Source organism: Mauremys reevesii, linkage group 5 (genome assembly GCF_016161935.1).
Source record: "Mauremys reevesii isolate NIE-2019 linkage group 5, ASM1616193v1, whole genome shotgun sequence".
Taxonomy (NCBI): Eukaryota; Metazoa; Chordata; order Testudines; family Geoemydidae; genus Mauremys; species Mauremys reevesii.
Genome location: NC_052627.1, coordinates 70570910 through 70590557, shown reverse-complemented (window position 1 = coordinate 70590557; position 19648 = coordinate 70570910).

The window sequence follows — 19648 nt, the reverse complement described above, 5'->3', positions numbered from 1 at the left end:
TATTTTGTGATTCTGAACAATGAATCACACTTATGTTCAGAGCAGACATGCCATTTTGGGGGAGTACAGTACTTTGACTGACACGTTAATAGATAGCTCTACATGTTGGCTCTGTTGGCCACTAAGGCACAATTTAAAACAAGGCAATCGGAGTGAGATTTTCTTTCTTTCTGAACAGATTATAAGCAGACACAAGATAAGCATGAATGTTAACTGGATTTTTTTTCAGTAACATTTAGGTTTCTAAGCTGCAGAATTAGACATTTGTGGTGGAGAGGGAGGGGTTAGTAAACTTTTGCTAGAATGCCATAATTAATCAGTATTCAAAGGCATGATGAAAACCAAACAGAGTTTCTGATAGTGGCTACTGAAAACAGACAAACAAGCTTTTCATTTTATGCTGTACATTTGCAGAACATGAAAATAACAACAACTTGATTTCAACCTGATCCAGAATTTGAGGTCTATCATGACCTGGGGAAAATCTAGAGCCCTCTCCTAGACTAATATAACAGCGCAATCTCCTCTCTTGTCCTGAGATCCTTCAGAAACCCTGGACACCAATGATTGGTTACTACATCTGTGTTTGGTTTTTTTTAATTATTACTACTTTCACCAACCCACCCTCACAATCCTGTGCAGCTAACCTATTTACAGCTTTTCCTAATCCTCAGACCTTTCTCCAGGAAAAGGAAGCAAAAGAGATCTTTTCTTCTTCTGGGCTCTGCTAGCCTTCACCTTTTGCACTTCCTTCCCATACTTTTAACTAGCCTCCCCTGCTGATGGAATAATTAGCTTCTTAGCTCATCAACCCTCTGCATAGGCAATTAATAACTTCTTCCTTCATCAGGCCTTCTCTGGTGGAGCTAATTAATGCTTAAGTGATCAGAATGCTGGGTCAGCTACCGGCTCTCAGCATTGTCGCAACTGGACAGATGGACGAGGATTAGGAAAAAACAGTCCCATTCCCCCAAGCCGGGATGTCTGTGGAACCATTCCATGGAGGCTGCTGAAGCCCAGCGGATTGAAAGGTCTTGATGGTCACATATATGGTTGCCACCTTGGGAAGAAGGTAGGGACGTTTTAATAACTTGTCCTACAGTTCCACCTACAGCCTGCCTATGTCCATCCCACACCTACAGCCTGCATGCTGATGTGCCATGACAATGGTGCACACCTCCTCTGGAGCCCCTAAAGGCATAGTCTCCCATACTGCCAGGGTCCCTCTGTGACCATGAAGGTACAGGCAGTATTTCCCCCCTTAAAGACTAGATTAGAATAGGACAACCTAAACAGATTATGGACTAAAGATTCAAATTCTCTGCTCAGTTACCCTCAATTCACTGGACATCAGTCATAAATTATCATAGCATAAATTAGAGCAGGCCTTAGTCATTCTGGAACTAGTGAGCAGGCACACCTTCTTCCTCCAGCCATGCTCTATCCACCAGGGGGGTTATAAAGGAGGGGGCTTAGAAAAACCTGGAGGGTGGGTCTGCTCCACCTGGGTAACCAATTAGTCATAGCAAGACAGAGGATGTGGCCCACAACACAGATGGACAAGTCCAGTGGAAAATAATACTTACTGGCTTAGAGTTTTCTAGTTAAAATATAGTTCCATGTACATGGCATTACTTTTTGCTGTCCCAGAAGCAACATCAGCCATACTATATGCAGCTTGCCAATTAATTGGAACAAGATGATTTATCTGGAAAAAGAGTACACAGACAATTTACCACTTCAGATGAAGCCAAACCAAAAGCTCAAGACTAGAATTGTAGGATGCTAGAACACAGGAAGTAGAAACTAGAATTATGATTGCATGACAGCTGTTAGATCACTTGAGGAACAATGAACCAATGAGGACATCTGTGTACTTACAGGATAGCCAGTAAGGCTACCAGAATTCAGAAAAGCAAGAGAGTAAAGAACCACCAGCTGCATGGAAACAAGCTGGAAACACAAGAAGTGTGAGACATCCATCACTTAACCAGTATCAGATACAATCAGAGTTTAAGTGGCTAGGAGGACCAGCGTCAAGGAGAAAACTTGAGTCTACTAAATAATAGAGCCAAAAATTGGAAGGACCAATTAATGAGCAGAAGGCCAGAAAAATACTCCAGCTATATAAGCTGCAGGGAAAAAAAAAAAAGTAGAGATAGCAGATAAAAATGCCATGCAACTGCTTCAACCAGTGGGTGAACTTGATGGGATCAGCAGTGAAAAGGGGACAGTCCTAGTATAGATACTCGCCAAGGGACAATAGAAAGCTCCCCTTCCCTACCCCCCCCCCCCCCGGAGTTCTCTGGTGCTCATTGGTCAGCTGGGAGAGAGGGTGCCGATTTTCCAGCATTCCTCAGCTCCCAAGATTTATCCCAGCACAGGAGCCCACTGGAGACTCTTTTGGGTCTGTTCCAGCATCCCACCCTACCCACCTGAACTAGGAATGGGAATCTAGCTGGACAGATGCTACAGGTCTAGCAGATTGCTTGTTTGGGGGTCAGGAAGGATTATTTTCTCCCATGGGGCCAATTGGCACAGGACCAGGGAGGGGTTTTTTTGCCTTTCTCGCAGCACCTTCAAGCCACAGTGGGTTAACTAGGAAGAGGGTGACCAGATGTCCCAATTTTATAGGGAAAATCCTGATATTCAGGGCTTTGTCTTATGTAGGCACCTATTACCCTCCAACCCCCTGTCCTGATTTTTCACACTTGTTTTCTGGTCACCCTAACTAGGAATATGCGTAGTACCTAAACGAGGTACTTAGATGGTGTTTATTTGTCACAACTTGTGGCCAGTTTCCACTGTGGGTAAGAGAACAGAATGAATGGTTCCCAGAGGTCAAAGACTTGGGCTTTTGGTGATGGACCTTGGGCTCACGTGAGGGGTGAGACCATGTGGCCCTCATGGGGCAAGGTCCCTACCCTGCTACACCCTCTGTCCCCTCTGTGGGAGAAGGATGCTAGGACTAGGTGAAGGATGCTGAGTCCTATGAGTAGGCTGAGGAGAGCCTACCCCATGTTATGGGTTATAAAGTAAAGAGCCTTGTAACCCTGGCACCAGTTAACAAGTTATATAAAGAGCCCTGTAACTCCTGCACTGGAACCAATTAAATGCCTGGTATAGGAATGTATGGGTGATGGGTGGGTAGTGACCCTCTCATGTTAAAGTTTAATAAAAGTTGCAGCTGGCCACTTAATTTCATGCACCTGTCCTCATTTTGCCACTGTATCCACCTAAATTCCTCTTGTCCAATTAAAGTCTTACATTGTGCTCAAAATCTTTTAAACAACTATCTTAAATTAAATCCTACCTCTTATGAAACAGCATGTTATAATTCCAGTCCACAATTTGGGAAAAAGTGTTTAACAAATTAATTTGAAGGAAAACAGTAAACAAACCATGTGGCCTGAGAAGATATATAATGTGTATAATGGATACATGTAAATAAGCTTCATTATGTTTTAAGATAAATTAAGGTCTGTGGCAAATAATTGCTTTTCCTGAGACTGCAGTTCACACAAAGAAGGAAATATTAGAAAAAAAAATCTCCACATACTTTTATATATTTTGATTTTCACATCCTAATCAGGTCAAAAGGAACAGAGTATTCTAATGAGAATGTGATTGTGTTGCTCTATGAACATTTGTAACTTTGAAACTATACAGCTTTACTAAGAAATTGTTTCAAGGAACATTCTGAGAAGAGAAAATTGGAAGTTGTTTTGAAGGGCAAGAAAGAGACTTGCTTATTGCATAACTTGTTGAAAAGAAAACAAAGTTAAGAACTTACTTATAGTCTACATACTCAGATGAGGAATTTGGTGAGATATGATTACCCTCCAGAAACATCTAGAGAGAGTGAACACCAGAAAGGAGAGAAATGGTCAAGGGCATTTCCAAAGGAATAATGTGATGAATTTATGAAGACACTTTTGGCTGACTACAATGAAAAAATTCCTTATGGTGAAACCTTTCAGATTGTATAATGTTCTCCTGTAGGAAGTAGTAGCACAGTTGATTGAGTTATTCATAACTGGAGTGGATAACAACACTGACACATATACTTATGGGGAAAACTAGCGAATGGATGAACTATATGACCAAATGGATCTAGTTTCCTCTCTACTTTCTAGTATTATATAATCAGTGGAGATTTTAAAGCTAGAATGAGCAGGTAAAGAGAGAGGATTATGGTTCTGATTCAGTAAAGCTCTTAAGCCCATACTTCTTTGTAATCACATACTTAAGCCCCATTGACATCAGATAATTAGTTATTACTGAAGTTGGTGGGTCTTAAACACATGCTTAATTGGGGCCTCTGTGGGTTGTTGTGCTAGGGAGGAAGTAAAAGGTGTTGGCTGCTGGCATGTGAGATGTATTTGGAACTCCTGAAAGGAATGAATCCTGCCATATCCTGCTTCCCATCTATCAAACCACCTTTCATCACTCAGCCTGTGCTTCTGAAAAAAACTCAAAAATTGCTGGCTACCACACAGTTCCTTCAGTTAGGAGCCAGGAGGAAGAAGGCAAGTCACACTGGGGAGTCACAGCAGAGGTAAGGCATAACTGGCCTGAAATTCAAGTGGGTAAGAGAGAAGGTAGTGATGATGACAGAGATGATAGCAGGGAGTTTGATGCTATAAACCTGTTGGGTCCGACACATCCTCTGGAGCCCATTAGGATTATGGTGCAGCACTCAACCAGAGATAGATTTTCCTATTTCAACCATTGGTTACAATTTTGGCTGCTTGAATTACACCTTGGGAAGGCTGAAGGTTGAGAGGTATGTCTCCAAGCATACTTGCACTCAAATGTTTGCAACCCATTTTATTTCCAAACATCAGTGAAATTAATTGATATATATTAAATGCAAGAATATTTTGAAATACATTGGGCCTTGCTCTATTAAAATAAAATTAATGAAACATTAAAAATAAAATCATTTCCTACATTATTAAAAACATCTCCAATTTTCAGAAATGAATAAATTCAATATACATTTGACTATTTAAACTATGTTATTTGCATTTCACTCAGCTTGCATAGTGACGAGACAATTTTCTCTTCATCATTTGCACTATGAGGTTCTCAATGGTACATTGATTTGGGTTGCAAACACTGCAAGGAAATTATTTGCTAACAACAAATATTGCCAGTGGAAAATAAAGAAAGATGTCACCATGATTGTTTTTTTTTCTATCTCACGCTTATAACACAAAAAGCAATGCTTTGTTGTGATCTACTCTGCATACTATATATAATGTTGAATATGCACATTAATGAAACAGGTTGATATTTACACTGGTGAATCTGACTGTAATATTATATATGCTTGAAGCCAATTGAATTCAGTCCCTAAGGATTGAAAAAAACATACTATTTTTCAGTCTGAAATTCCAGTCTGAATTTTATTACATTTCTTAATTTATACTACAAGACTTCTATCAAAAATAACCATTTCTAATTAAGCTCTGGAAGAAATTGAGTTTAGCTGGTGGAGTGTTATGGATATTTTACATGGTTCTTGGTTCCTCTGGGCTATGGCTTTTTATAAATGGATTGCATTTATTTTCCTAGTGATCTTTGCTAACTGCTGTTCCTGCATGCCATAATGATGCATGCTTGTAATGGTATAATTTCAAAGGTTATACTCTGCGAAATATAAATTTGACCATTAGAAACTGTGCAATTTAATGCAAAACACAGCTTAAAACATTCTCATTTTCAGCTTTTTCTCTCTATTTTACACTTCTGTTCATTAAGGAATTAGTTACCTGATACGAAGTGCTCTTGAACCATATTTTTTTCTTAAGAAAAACTAACAATACATACTAAGAGATCCATTATATCCTATGACCCTGCAATACTTGAAACCTCTTTCCTTGCTAGCCATTAAAGAAAAGATTTGTTTACCTGTCCTGGGTTGATTACTTTTTTACATTTATTATCACAATATAATCCATCTGCAGTATTTTTTGGCTTGCTATTGCACCTGAAAGATATTATGATGTGGCATTAACTATGTTTACTACAGCTGAAAAAACAGTTTCAGGGGCAAATGCAAAGCTATCTGTTCAACGGGATTCTAAATGGACACATTTTTGCAAATACTTGTGACATTTTAAATGTTTTATTAATATACTTTCTTTTTGAGATTGTGTTTGAAATAGCTATAGAACATCTGTATTTACCAAGAATCACAGTCAAACTTGTAATCATTTTGAACACAATATGGATAAAAATAATTCAATAAAAAACTAAATTATTGTGACAATTTTTTTTCAGAAATGGAAAACTTTTTACAATAAAAATTATTCTTTATGGGAAAAATGACAGAGAATGAATTTTGTCACTAGTTTGCAAAGGAATAACATGTAGCTGTAACACGATTAAGTAAGGAATTTAAAAGATATCAAACCTTAATGCTTCCCTCTCCCCCAAATATTAATGATTCATAAGGACCCTGTCTGACATCCTAAGGTTATTCAAGGATATCACAAAGCTGATAGCTTTAGTATTAGCAAGGTAAATTCACTTATTTGCCTCATGGAAAAAGAAAAAAAAATCATGTCTATGATCCAGCAGTAAGAACTTATGAGATGAGTCCACTATGGTACCTCCTGCATACACACAATGCAGACATTTATAATGGCTGTTTTTCTGCTTGAAGCTGGGGGAGACAGAGGGAGACGTGTGACTTTACAGTAACATTTTCAAAAGCTTTGAACACTGACCTAACTCTACTATCACTGAAGTCAATGGGACTGCATCTCCAATATCCACTCACTTTCCATACTGCTAATATTATCTACTCAATTCTGTTGATACCATCAATTGCTATAGGAACATTTTACACACCTGAGCTAATTGCCACAGTATTAGATAATCTGATGCCTGTTGGGCCTGCAGGAAGTGTAAATAAGGGGCTATTGCAGCATATAGGAAAACATTATTCTCTATGGAATATACATCCTCACCCATATTGTACCTACTAGGTGCTGCTCACGTTACAAATTTACATGGATTTGGTGAGAGAATGGGGTATGAATAATACTTCCCTGTCTCTGGTATTTAGAGCATTTTTTCCTTGCACACTTAAAAAAAAAACAAAAAAACCCAAAACCTCCTGACAGCAAGATCAGGCTAAGAGTGTAGATAAACAGTGTGTGCTTGATGCCCACTCAAAAAAACCTGAAACCACTGTTACAGTAGCTCAGTAACAAGTATGCCATCTCTTGAATCACCAATACCACATCTTGCAGCACGTGTCTTTCTGAGCACCCCTGTGCTAAATACTGATTCACCCCAAACCTTCTTAGTTTGTGAGTAAGGACAGAAGCACAATACACTGCAGAATGTCCCCCTTTATCTCATGCCTATTTCAATAAAGGTGATGATCAAACTTGCCACTGAGTTGTTTTGTTTTTCTGTCTCATAGTGAATTTGCTTTCCTAAAGCACGAAAAAGTGGTTTTTGGTTTGTTTGTTTGCTTGCTTTTTAGATTGCCCTCACCATGAGAATTGAAGCAAATATATGACAACCATGCAGTTGGGAAAAAGACTGTAGGGAACACATATCAGAGGGGTAGCCGTGTTAGTCTGGATCTGTAAAAACAGCAAAGAGTCCTGTGGCACCTTACAAACTAACAGACATATTGGAGCGTGAGCTTTTGTGGGTGAATACCCACTTCGTTGGATGCATGAATATGAAGCCCACAGATGTGGTGATGTTTAAGACTTTTTAAAATAAACGATGACAAATCCAAATAAAGTAAGCGATGTACAATGTCCTAGTGACACGAACCAATATTTTTCAAAGATATGTGGCATAAGCTAATATGACACAAATGATAATATAAGATCTAAAGAAAAATGGTCTTTCCTACAGTGTGCAATACATTTCACAGTGCAATAAATTGAAACATGTCAATATCCACTCTTTTCTCCATGTGTGAAATGCTGTATTATTTCAGTGTAGTGCAATTTTCTCCAGCCTGCTCCAGATAAAATGTTGAAATTTACATCTATGCTGTAAATAAAGTAACATAGCAAAGTATATTCCCAGTTATGTTATGTAGGAAAACAGTTCTGGCTTGTGCTATCTTTCACTAGAAAAATCAGTATGCAATACACTAGTCATGTTGACAATCACAATTCAGGTAAATAACACCACAATGTATATTCTACCTGTTTGTTTTCAGTGCAGTGTTGGAGTTGCAAGTATAATTGTACCTATATGTGGTGTAATTATTTGTTAGATTAGCTAAGTATAAACAAATTCAAGAAATATAATTGAAACTACACCTTTCAGCTGGAAACAAAAGATTTGACGCAAACCTCAGACTCTTTCAATAGTCTCATAAAATAATAGCATTTTGTAGTTAACGTTAACCTGGGAGTCTTTTATTCTGTTTGTACAACACTTATCACAATGTGGGAGTCCAATTCTGATTAGGGCTTCCAAGTGCTATTCAACTATAGTTAACACTAATAATCACATTAATTTTCACTTTACTAATCCATGAACACATTAATTCTCAACCAAACAGCTAGTGTTTTACCCCACTTCTGAGCAAAATATTAATGGTAGAGTGATGTAATGAGGTCTGGTGATATTAAAACACTAGTATGTTTACAAAATGTCTGATTGTACTTATACTGTAATACAAGATATTTAATAAATAATTACAACTAAACTATGCCCTACAAAATCACAGACACAGGGCCGTTTATGATGTATGGGGTCAAACATCAGATAATTGTAGTCTTTGTTCACTACTAATTCTGCAAATTTGATGTGAGATTGGAGATAATCTGCCCTGCATAAGGAGCAGAAAACTACTGCATTGCTCCTGGAGTAGCTAAGAAGGCTCCACCCATTTCCCTTCCACTCCTTCTGCCCACCGAGAGGGATAAAAAGGAGCTCTTCAGAGCTTGCTTCCTTACTGCCTTACTGCTAGGTGTGATGTGGGTTACACAGGTAGCCAGTGTCCCTTTTTCACCTCTGCATGACTGTGCAAGCTGGGCAACAATTTGGCCCCTGATATGCCACCAAAGGTTTCTACAGTTATTAGTATGATTAACAAGTTTCTTCTCCCATGGACTATTTCACCCCAATGCTTCTAAAGGAAAAGTATTCCTGCCTACAGCTGGGAGTGGAGAGGCTGCAGGAGATGATTTTTATGTTCTTCTTGTTTTTCCTGTTGTTTAAACTATAAAATATATATGCTATTTTTTTCTGGGCTACTAATCAATAAGAATCCTTCCCATCTGGAAATTTCATATCAGCACTATTACTCTATAAATTTCTATCTGCTCTCCCATCAGGCTTTTTCATAAACCCTTTCAGAGGTCTGCTGTTCATCATCAGATTCTCAGTAGGAAGGTTTTTCCATTTAGGGTTTTTTTTTTCTTTTTTTTTTTACTGAAAGCATAGGAGTTCGTGTCAACTGAATGAAATTTTTTTTTTACCTTGACTGAGCGTCCTTTTCTCATATCAGCAGTTATTTCTTCTTGTCCCTGTCTAGTAACCAAAACCCAAGAAATACCAAAATTGACTCAAATGACCCTTATAGGTAATACAACCTAATTATTTCAAAAATAGCAAACAAGTTAGCCTTAGGTAGTTGGAGTGAAGGCTATAAAATTGCTGCTAAAGTCACTGAGCCAGATCTTTTGCCATGAGCAAGAAGGGTCTAGGCCAAAGAGGGTGCATGAAGATTGTGCGAAGCTGCCCTTTGAAATCTCTCGACTTCTGGAGCTGCTATGGTCCAGTTTGGTCCCCAAACATAAGTGACATCAGCCTGAGATCTGATCTGGTATGTGCTGCCTCTGACTTCCCCAAGGGCTAAAACCATAGCAAGGCAGGGATCAACATCATAAAGGGATACCCTTGTTATATGCCTTTTCTCCAGTTATTCACCAACTCCAGTGGCAGACACAGAGACTCTACATCATTGGTGGATCCTTTTCCCACTGAGCTGATTCTCCTGGTGTCATCAGATATGCTGGCTCTAAGCCGGATTCTGCTTCTCTTTGGAGAAGAGGTGCAAGGCAGCACCACCAAACTATAATATCTCACTGACTGAATCTGCAGCTTGTCCTTTGAGAGATTTTGGGTGAACAGCAAAGCTTTTGTTATAAAATAGGGGTCGGCAGCCTCTGGCACACGACTTGCCAGGCTGGGACAGTTTGGCCTGAGATGGCAAACTGCCACTATCCGACGCGGCAGGTAAACAAACTGGCCCAGCCCACCAGGGTGCTTACCCTCGCGAGCTGCGTGCCAGAGGTTGCCAACCCCTGTTATAAAACATCGTGCCTGCCATTTAAAATACCAACTTGCTAACTCTATAGGTCAGCCTGTGCCATCAGGACTCATGCTGGAAAAAATCAGAACACACGGGTGAGTCCTTATCTGGAGTTGACAAACATAACTTCCTGAAACCTCCTCCAAAGCGAAAAACCAAATCCTCTTTTGGATGAAGTTAGACCTATAGTCACATGACTAGAAAACACATGAAGCTAAGGCCATTTGAAAGAAAGCTGAGTTCAATAAATTTGCAACTGTCAATACTTTTTATTACGGCCTGCCTAGGTTAATTTCACATTACAGTTGTCTCCAGGGTATGTCAGCCATTTACCCAGAGGCTTGGAAGAACTAAATTTCTATTGGCAAATGTTGATTTAACTATACACAAACAAATGGAAAAAATATTTCCATTGATAAAAATAGAAATGTACAGATAGACAAAGTAAGAAAAAATGCTACTTGAGAACTTCTTACAATTAAGGATAACAACTTTGTATATTTTGGCATATCATGTTGAAAATTTGTAGGGCTGTCGATTAATCGCAGTTAAGTCACGCAATTAACTTAAAAAAATTAATCACAATTTTAAAAAAATCATGATTAATCACAGTTTTAATTACACTGTAACAATAGAATACCAATTGTAATTTATTAAATATTTTTGGATGCTTTCTAAATTTTCAAATATATTGATTTCAGTTACAACACGGAATACAAAGTGTACAGTGCCCACTTTATATTATTCTTATTACAAATATTTGTACTGTAAAAATGACAAAAGAAATAGTATTTTTCAATATACTTCATACAAGTATGGTAATGCAATCTCTTTATTGTGAAAGTGCAAATTAGAAATGTAGATGTTTTGGTTTTGAGTGCAGTTATGTAACAATGTGAAACTTTAAAGCCAATAAGTCCACTCAGTCCCACTTCTTTTTCTGCCAATCGCTAAGAGAAACAAGTTTGTTTACATTTACAATAGATATGCTGCCCGCTTTTTATTTACAATGCCACCAGAAAGTGAGAACAGGTGTTCGCATGACACTTTTATAGCCAGCATTGCAAGATATTTACATGCCAGATATTCTAAACATTCATATGCCCCTTCATGCTTCTGGCATCATTCCTGAGGTCATGCTTCCATGCTGATGACACTCATTAAAAAAAAATACATTAAATAATTTGCGACTGAACTCCTTGGACAAGAATTGCATGTCTCCGACTTTGTTTTACCTGCATTCTGCCATATATTTCATGTTATAGCAGTCTCAGATGATGATGATGCAGCACACATTGTTCATTTTTAGAACATTTTCACTACAGATTTGACAAAATGCAAGGAAGGTACCAATGTGAGATTTCTAAAGATAGCTACAGTACTTGACGCAATGTTTAAGAATCTGAAGTGCCTTCCAAAATCTGAGAGGGATGAGGTGTGGAACATGGTTTCAGAATTTTTAAAAAAAGCAACATTCTGATGCAGAAACTACAAAACCCAGAAGAAAATCGCCCTTCTGCTGGTGGCATCTGACTCAGATGATGAAAATGAACATGCAGCAGGCCACACTGCTTTGAATTGTTATTGAGCAGAACTCATCATCAGCATGGACACATGTCCTCTGGAATGGTGCTTGAAGCATGAAGGGATATATGAATCTTTAGAGCATCTCGCACATAAATATCTTGCAGTGCCGGCTACAACAGTGCCATGCGAATGACTGTTCTCATTTTCAGGTGACATTGTTAACAAGAAGCAGCAGCATTATCTCCTGCACATATAAACAAACTTGTTTGTCTTAGCAATTGTCTGAACAAGAAGTAGGACTGAGTAGAATTGTAGGCTCTAAAGTTTTACATTGTTTTCTTTTTGAATGCACTTATTTTTTTTACATAATTCTACATATGAAGTTCAACTTTCATGAAAAAGATTGCACTACAGTACTTGCATTAGGTGAATTGAAAAATAATTTCTTTTGTTTTTTACAGTGTAAATATTTGCAATCAAAATATAAAGTGAGCTCTGTACACTTTGTATTCTGCCTTGTAATTGAAATCAATATATTTGAAAATGTAAAAAACATCCAAAAATATGTAAATAAATGGTTTTCGGTTATTGTTTAACAGCACTATTAATCACGTGATTAATCATGATAAATTTTTTTAATCCCACGATCACAATTAATTTTTCAAATTGCTTGACAACCCTAATCATTTGGGGTTTTTTTGTTTTTTTTTTAACAGTTATAAAGCCATCCAGCACCTGCACACAATACTCAACAACACAAATTAGACCAAAGTGGGTCAGACATCCTGTGATCTACCCACATGCCCCCCATGGTCTGTTTCCTCCTGTCACTTCCAACTTATGAGTCCCCAGCTTATAGAAGAAATTCTTATTATTAGACCCCCATCTGCATCACCTTGCACTTTATACTATTGAATTTCATCCCATTTCTGTCCATCCCGTCTTCAAAGTCATCCAGATTTTCCTATATAATATTACAATCTGCCTCTGTATTGATGATGCCTCCCAACTTTTTATCATCAGCTGTTTCATTAGCACATTCCTACATTCTGTACCAAGGTCATTATTGACTAAGATCGGTCCCAAGACTGATCTTTGCGGAACTCCACTAGTAACCTCCCTCCAGTCAATCATTTACCTTTCAGCACAACCTGTTGCCTTCTCCCCTTTAGCTAGTCCCTTATCAATCTTACAATTCCTGTACTGATTCCCCATCTTCCCTAATTTAACTGAATTTACCATGTGGTACAATGTCAAATTCCCCCTGCATTGGCCGGGAGCCAAAGGCTGCTAGGGTACTCAACAGCTCCCTGCAGTGGAGGAACCTGCAGCTCTTGACTGCTGCAAGCTGAAGTCACAGAGGTTACTGGAAGTCACGGATTCCATGACTACATCATAGCCTTACATAGAATGAAATAAACAAATATATGCATATAAGAACCATAACTACCATAAGTAATGATGAATATATCCTAAGCTTCAATAAAGGCACAGGCCAGTTTAATAACATTTAAAAAGTTATATCATTAATATTACTTTTGTATTAATACTGAGGTCTCTCCCCTACAAGTCTGATCACTGGGTGTTAGGCTCCTAAATACCTTTGAGGAGCTAGGCCTTCTTGGTTTGTTTGTTTATTTTGCCAACCTGAACTCTCACACAAAAGCAACAAAACTCACCCTATTGTGTATTGCATTTATAATACAAGTTATTGAAGTTCTACATAGTGTACAAAAATGAGCAACTAACTTAAAAACCACACTTAACTCAAAGTCTTTCAAAAGAGATTTAAAAGTGAGATGTTTGATACTCCTATTTTTATTTAAAATCAAAGCTAAAAGCTGTTCAAAGCCCAATATTTATTTCAACCTGTCAAGCTTAGAGGTTCTTCAGGGAATGTTAGTGAATATTGCTAACAGCTGGATCCAATTTATAAAGAGCTAGGAGGAAACAATCAAGAGGAAAGGAAATTAAAAAGAAATTAAAGATGAGTTGTGACAAAATTTATAAAATTATGCTCTGAAAGTATTCTGCCCACTGCTGGATTGCAAGGTTTTGGAGTTGAGGTGCTCTTCTTTAATTAAAAAATGATCCTGAATTTTAACATTTAATTATTTGTAAGGATTCCTTGCTAACTGGAGTATGTAAAATTGCTCCCAACTCCAACTGTGCATTGTATTTAAAATATTTCATATGTTTACTGAAAGTGGCATATGGTTTTTCAGAATTCTCTTTGGAGCAACAATATGCCCCAGGATATGTGCTGCAATACTTCAAGCCAGGCATGGCATCCACTGGTGCTTCTGGGCTCAAGAGAAAGGTATACCCCAGAATTAACGTCATAAATACAAGATGTGCTTCAAAGGAGGTGCTGTGTGTACTGGTGTCTTCAGGGCTTTTATGATCCCAGGTTCTTCTCTAAAGTCTGTCACTTAAGCCCGACTGAAGAGATCATAGAGTTTAATTTAAACAAGATAGTTTGTACGTATTTAATCCATCATCCTTGTAGGGGCTGGAGGTCCACTTTCCCCCTAGGTTTTATGGTTTGATAAGGATCTTCACTGTTACTTCTCTTTGAAGTCCTTTTGACCAAATTCTATTTACCAGTTGCAGTTTTTCAATTAAAATGCCTCTCAAATATTTTTACACCAATCACAACCACCACACACTTACATCCATTTTTTAAATCCTACTATAAAAGAAATTGACACAGAAAGTTAAAGCAAGATAGAGTTTAAAATTCAGTGTTTCTGAATTGGTATCAACATTCCTAGGCATGAGAAACATGGTTTTATGGTTGTGGAGCAGTTATAGACTGAAGTGTACTGTACTTCAGAAATGAATTTTCGGACACATTTGTCATTAGAAACATTGAAAATGATAAGATGAAGAGTAAAGAAGCAGTTGTGCAAACACTGGTTCTGATCATGCAAAAAGTTTCACTCACTTCTCAATCTGTATTCACATAGCTAATCTCTTTGAAGGCAATGGCACTGGACACAAGATTTTTGCAGGACTGGGCTCATTGTCTTATTCCATTGAATTGTATAACCCATTAAATTTAATGCATCAGCAGCAACTGAATATTAGCCATTGTTTTTAGTCGGCTTCATTGGGCCTTATCTGAATACGACTCTGTTTTCATGGCTCAAAAGAGAATCAAAATGAAGAAGAAGATATTGAAAAGCCCTCTTAGGTTCCTATTTTGTGTATGTGTGGGACTTTTTTTAGGGACAGATTTTATCACAGAAATTCTTTTCAGATGACTGACTGGCATCTACCTCTGGCTTCACCAGAGGCAAAAACTGACCACTAATGCTCAGTAAACCTTTCTTCATGATCATTAATTTTATACAGCCTTTTGAGTTCTATTACAAATCAAAACTTTTACTGTGGAAGTTTGTGCTCACTGAAGTGAGGTTCATTGTTAATTTTAGATTATTTATATCCTACCCATGGAGTACTATATTCATATGACTGGTTAGCTTTAGTCATATGATAATATATTTTTCTCCAGGAGATTACCCTGTTTTGCATTTTGAGGAAGTTTAATAAAAATTAGGCTGAACCATTCATACAAGGAGTATTGAATGTCATAGTATCATTGATTATACATTAAGAGTGGCATGTTAAATTCTTGGCTGAGGCTAGAGTCACTCCAATTTTCCAATAAAGATAGGCATATACATAATGCAATCATTTATCACAAAGATGCTGAACAGCATTTTTAATAAGGAAGATCTTTTTCTATGGTCATTCTACAGTGTATACAGTATTTAAATAGAGAATAAATTAAAATGTGTACCTTAAATTGACTAAATGACAAATGAATAAGCCCCAGTGTCCTAGTTAGCATTTAATACAATGTTGTAATTCCATATAAATCAACTATTCAGACACGCAAAGACAGTTTACCATTTATAAAGCCAAGAAGTAATGATAGAAATGCCTTCTACACAGTTATGACTATACCTGGGGAGACAGCAACAGCTATAATAGAGGTGACATGATCATTTCCATTTTAACCCTTTAAGTCACTAATAACTTTTTTAAACTTTCATCTACTGGGCTGAAAATTTCTAGTCACAGTGCCTGCTCATGGATTGATTTATTTTTTTGGTCAGAGCCAAAATGGTGGAACAATTTGGGGACCTACACTTTTTTTATAGCAGCATTAACAGTGAAGTGACTGGGGTTAGAAAGTTGAGATTTGGCAATGAAATAGCCCTCATCACTTCATAAAAACATCTGTAAGGGTTCTGGTTTTGTTTCTGAGAGGTTATTAGGGATTGAAAGCACAATTTCGGCACCTACAATAACTTAGGTATGACTTTTTAATCACTCTTGCCAATATTCTAGATAGAAGTTGGTTCCATTGCACACAATATTAATTTAGGTGGACAGTAAATATATGTGTAATGCTGGCAGACCACGTGCAACCTCTTGCCGAAGCCCAAGGGCAATTAATAAGAACGGACATATTGGGTCAGACCAAAGTCCATCTAGCCCAGTATCCTGTCTTCTGACAGTGGCCAATGCCCCCCAGGGGAATGAATAGAACAGATAATCATTAAGTGATCCCCTCCCCTGTCACCCATTCCCAGCATCTGGCAAACAGAGGCTAGTATTCAAGATGTGGGCATATCATGGATTTATATAGAGGCAATATGATATTTTCTCTCTTATTATCTATCCCTTTCTTAACAATTCCTAACATTGTTTGCTTTACTGACTGCTGCTGCATACTGAGTGGATGTTTTCAGAGAACTATCCACAATGACGCCAAGATCTCTTTCTTGAATGGTAATTCACTTCAGTATTAGTGTAGATCAAAGCGATTGCTATATGTATAAGAATATATTTGGTGGTTAAACTTCACGAAAACTGTAAACAATGCATATGTGAAGCAGGGTCCCTGCTGGGACCACTTGGCTCCTGCCCCCGCTGGGCTAAGAAAGTCACTCAGAGTACTTTGCTGCAGTGCTCACCTGGTGCTTTATTTTACAAGTAGTGTTCCCACCACCTTTTCACCACAATACACACCATCCCTTTCTGCTTGTCTACCAGCAGAAGAGAGGGGGAAAAGCTACTCCTCCCTGCTTTCCCTTAGTGCAGCTTCCCCCTCTTCCCAGCTCTTTCTCTGGCTTCCTTCCCCAGGGCTTTTATCCAGCCCCAGCCTGATGAGGCAGCAGCTGTTCCAGCCTCCCCAGTCAGGGCCAGGTGATCTACCCAGCTCCAATTCACCTCCCTCAATTGGAGCTGGAGTGACAGAGGGTTGGCTAAGCACCTTTCTGCTTAGCACCCTGTCACAAGATGTAACATCCCATTAGTTATCTATATCCAGTTATAATGTAATAGCAAACATTTATCTTGTATGTACCCCGCATGCCCCCCCCCATCAATCTTCTCTTCTCTGACTAAACAACCCCCATTTTTAAATCTTCCCTTGTAGGTCATGTTTTCTAGATCTTTAATTATTTTTGTTGCTCTTCTCTGGACTTTCTCCAAGTTCTCCACATCTTTTCTGAAATGTGGCGCCCAGAACTAGACACAATATTCCAGTTGAGGTCTAATCAGTGCGGAGTAGAGCAGAAGAATTACTTCTCATGTCTTCCTTACAACACTCCTGGCAAATACATCCCAATTCGGTCAGGGTGGATGTAGTCCACTCCCAATAATAGATGAGGAGGTGTCAATTCCAGGAGAGACAAAGCTGCTTTTGTAATGAGCCAGCCACTCCCAGTCCCTATTCCAGCCCAAATTAATGGTGTTAAATTTGCAAATGAATTTTAGTTCTGCTGTTTCTCTTTGAAGTCTGATTCTGAAGTTTTTTTTTGTTCAACAATAGATACTTTTGAATCTGTTATAGAATGTCCAGGGAGATTGAAGTGACACTCAACCATAGTGTTTCACAAATAATTTAGATATTTTGACTTTTTTCAGCACAGAAAAATAAAAGTTTAGATATTGGGATTTCCTTAGAGAGGGAAATTCTGATATTTAAGGAATTCTAAAGAAACACATTTCCACATCCTACACTTCATGGGAATTATTCAGATCATTTCCTTCCATCAACTAAAAAAATGCACCCTAAACTGTTCAAATGCTTTTCTACTACTATTCCCTAACCAAGCTAAAACACCTATTATTAAAACTAAAGACTTCTACCAGCCATTTCATTCTGATTGTAATTTCCCTCCCCACCATTTCATCCTACGCTATGTGCTATTATTGAAGAACGAGGCCCTCTGGTGCAATATAGTGGACACAAAAAAGCACTAATGCATTTGTTCTAGCAGGCAAAGGTTTCCAATAATTTATCCATCAAGATTAGGAAGCATCTTTAATTACATTACTGTATAGTTGCTGCATGCATATTTTACACATCTGGGATGATTCCAATGTAACGTGTATTTCAGTGGTGGCCTAGTAAAATGATATATTTTAAAAAGGATAAGTCATTTGTAAAAGAAAGTTAGTGAATTTTCATATTTTCCCTTCTTACAAAAATACTAATTTGCCATAAGTGAAAAAATCCATGCTAGGAAAATTGAAGAACCTACTATTCAATTTCACTCTTGCATTGTGAGTAATGGAGATGTACAGGCTACTCAACTATATTTTAATGTAACAGTTTCAAATGTGGAGGGAAAGAAGTCTATTCATTAGATCAGTACAGTTCCCTTTAATACCTCTCCTGGTAGGAAGGATCATTTGGGCTTTGTTCCAGTTCAGGGCTGTTTGCTCCCCTTTTCACTAGTGATGAGAATCTAAGGCCCAATTGCATATTCATTTAACATACTATAGAATAACTCATGCTTGAAAGAGTGAAGCGCAAGGAGAAAACCTCTGCTATATTAAGAAAGCTATTAGTCATTTCTTTCCAGTTTTTGGCATTTGAAATGCTTATGTTTCGCAAATCATCATAACCAAACTCATAAAATTAATGTAGCAGGTTAGGAAAACAATCCAAACTAGATTTTAAAGTCCAAATGTGTCATCAGTTTCTTCAGCCTGGTTCATCTCACCAAATGTTGCTTTCACTCTCCTAGTTTAGAACTGTGGGGCTGGAAGGGAGCTCAAGAGGTCATGTAGTCCAGCTCCCTGCACGGAGACAGGACAAAGTATACCTAGAACATCCCTGACAGGTGTTCATCTCATCTGTTCTTAAAACACACCAGTGATGGGTATTCCACAATCTCTTGAGAATCTATTGCAATACTTAACTATCCTTATAGTTAGAAAGTTTTTCCTAAAATCTAACCTAAATCTCACTTGCCTTAGATTAAGCTGATTACTTCTTGCCCTACCTACGGTGAACATGGAGAACAGTTGATCACTATTCTCTTTATTACAGCCTTTAACATGTTTGAAGACTTAAGACTGAAGGAGAACCTCTTTCTATTATTAATACTGCAAATAATTATAATTTACATAGCTCCATATATTTACAATGAACTTTGCAAACAAGATGACTAGGGAGGCATATAAAAATATTGCTTGAGCATGCAGGGGTGTAACAGCATATTGGGCTGCATTAGTAGGAGCACTGCCAGCAGATCAAGGGAAGTGATTATTCTCCTCTATTCGGCACTGGTGAGACCACATCTAGAGTATTGCATCCAGTTTTGCGCCACCCCCCCGAAAATATGTGGACAAATTGGAGAGAGTCCAGCAGAGGGCAACAAAAATGATCAGGGGGCTGGGGCACATGACTTATGAGGAGAGGCTGGGCTCGTTTAGTCTGCAGAAGAGAAGAGTGAGGGGAGATTTGATAGCAGCCTTCAACTACCTGAAGTGGGGTTCCAAAGA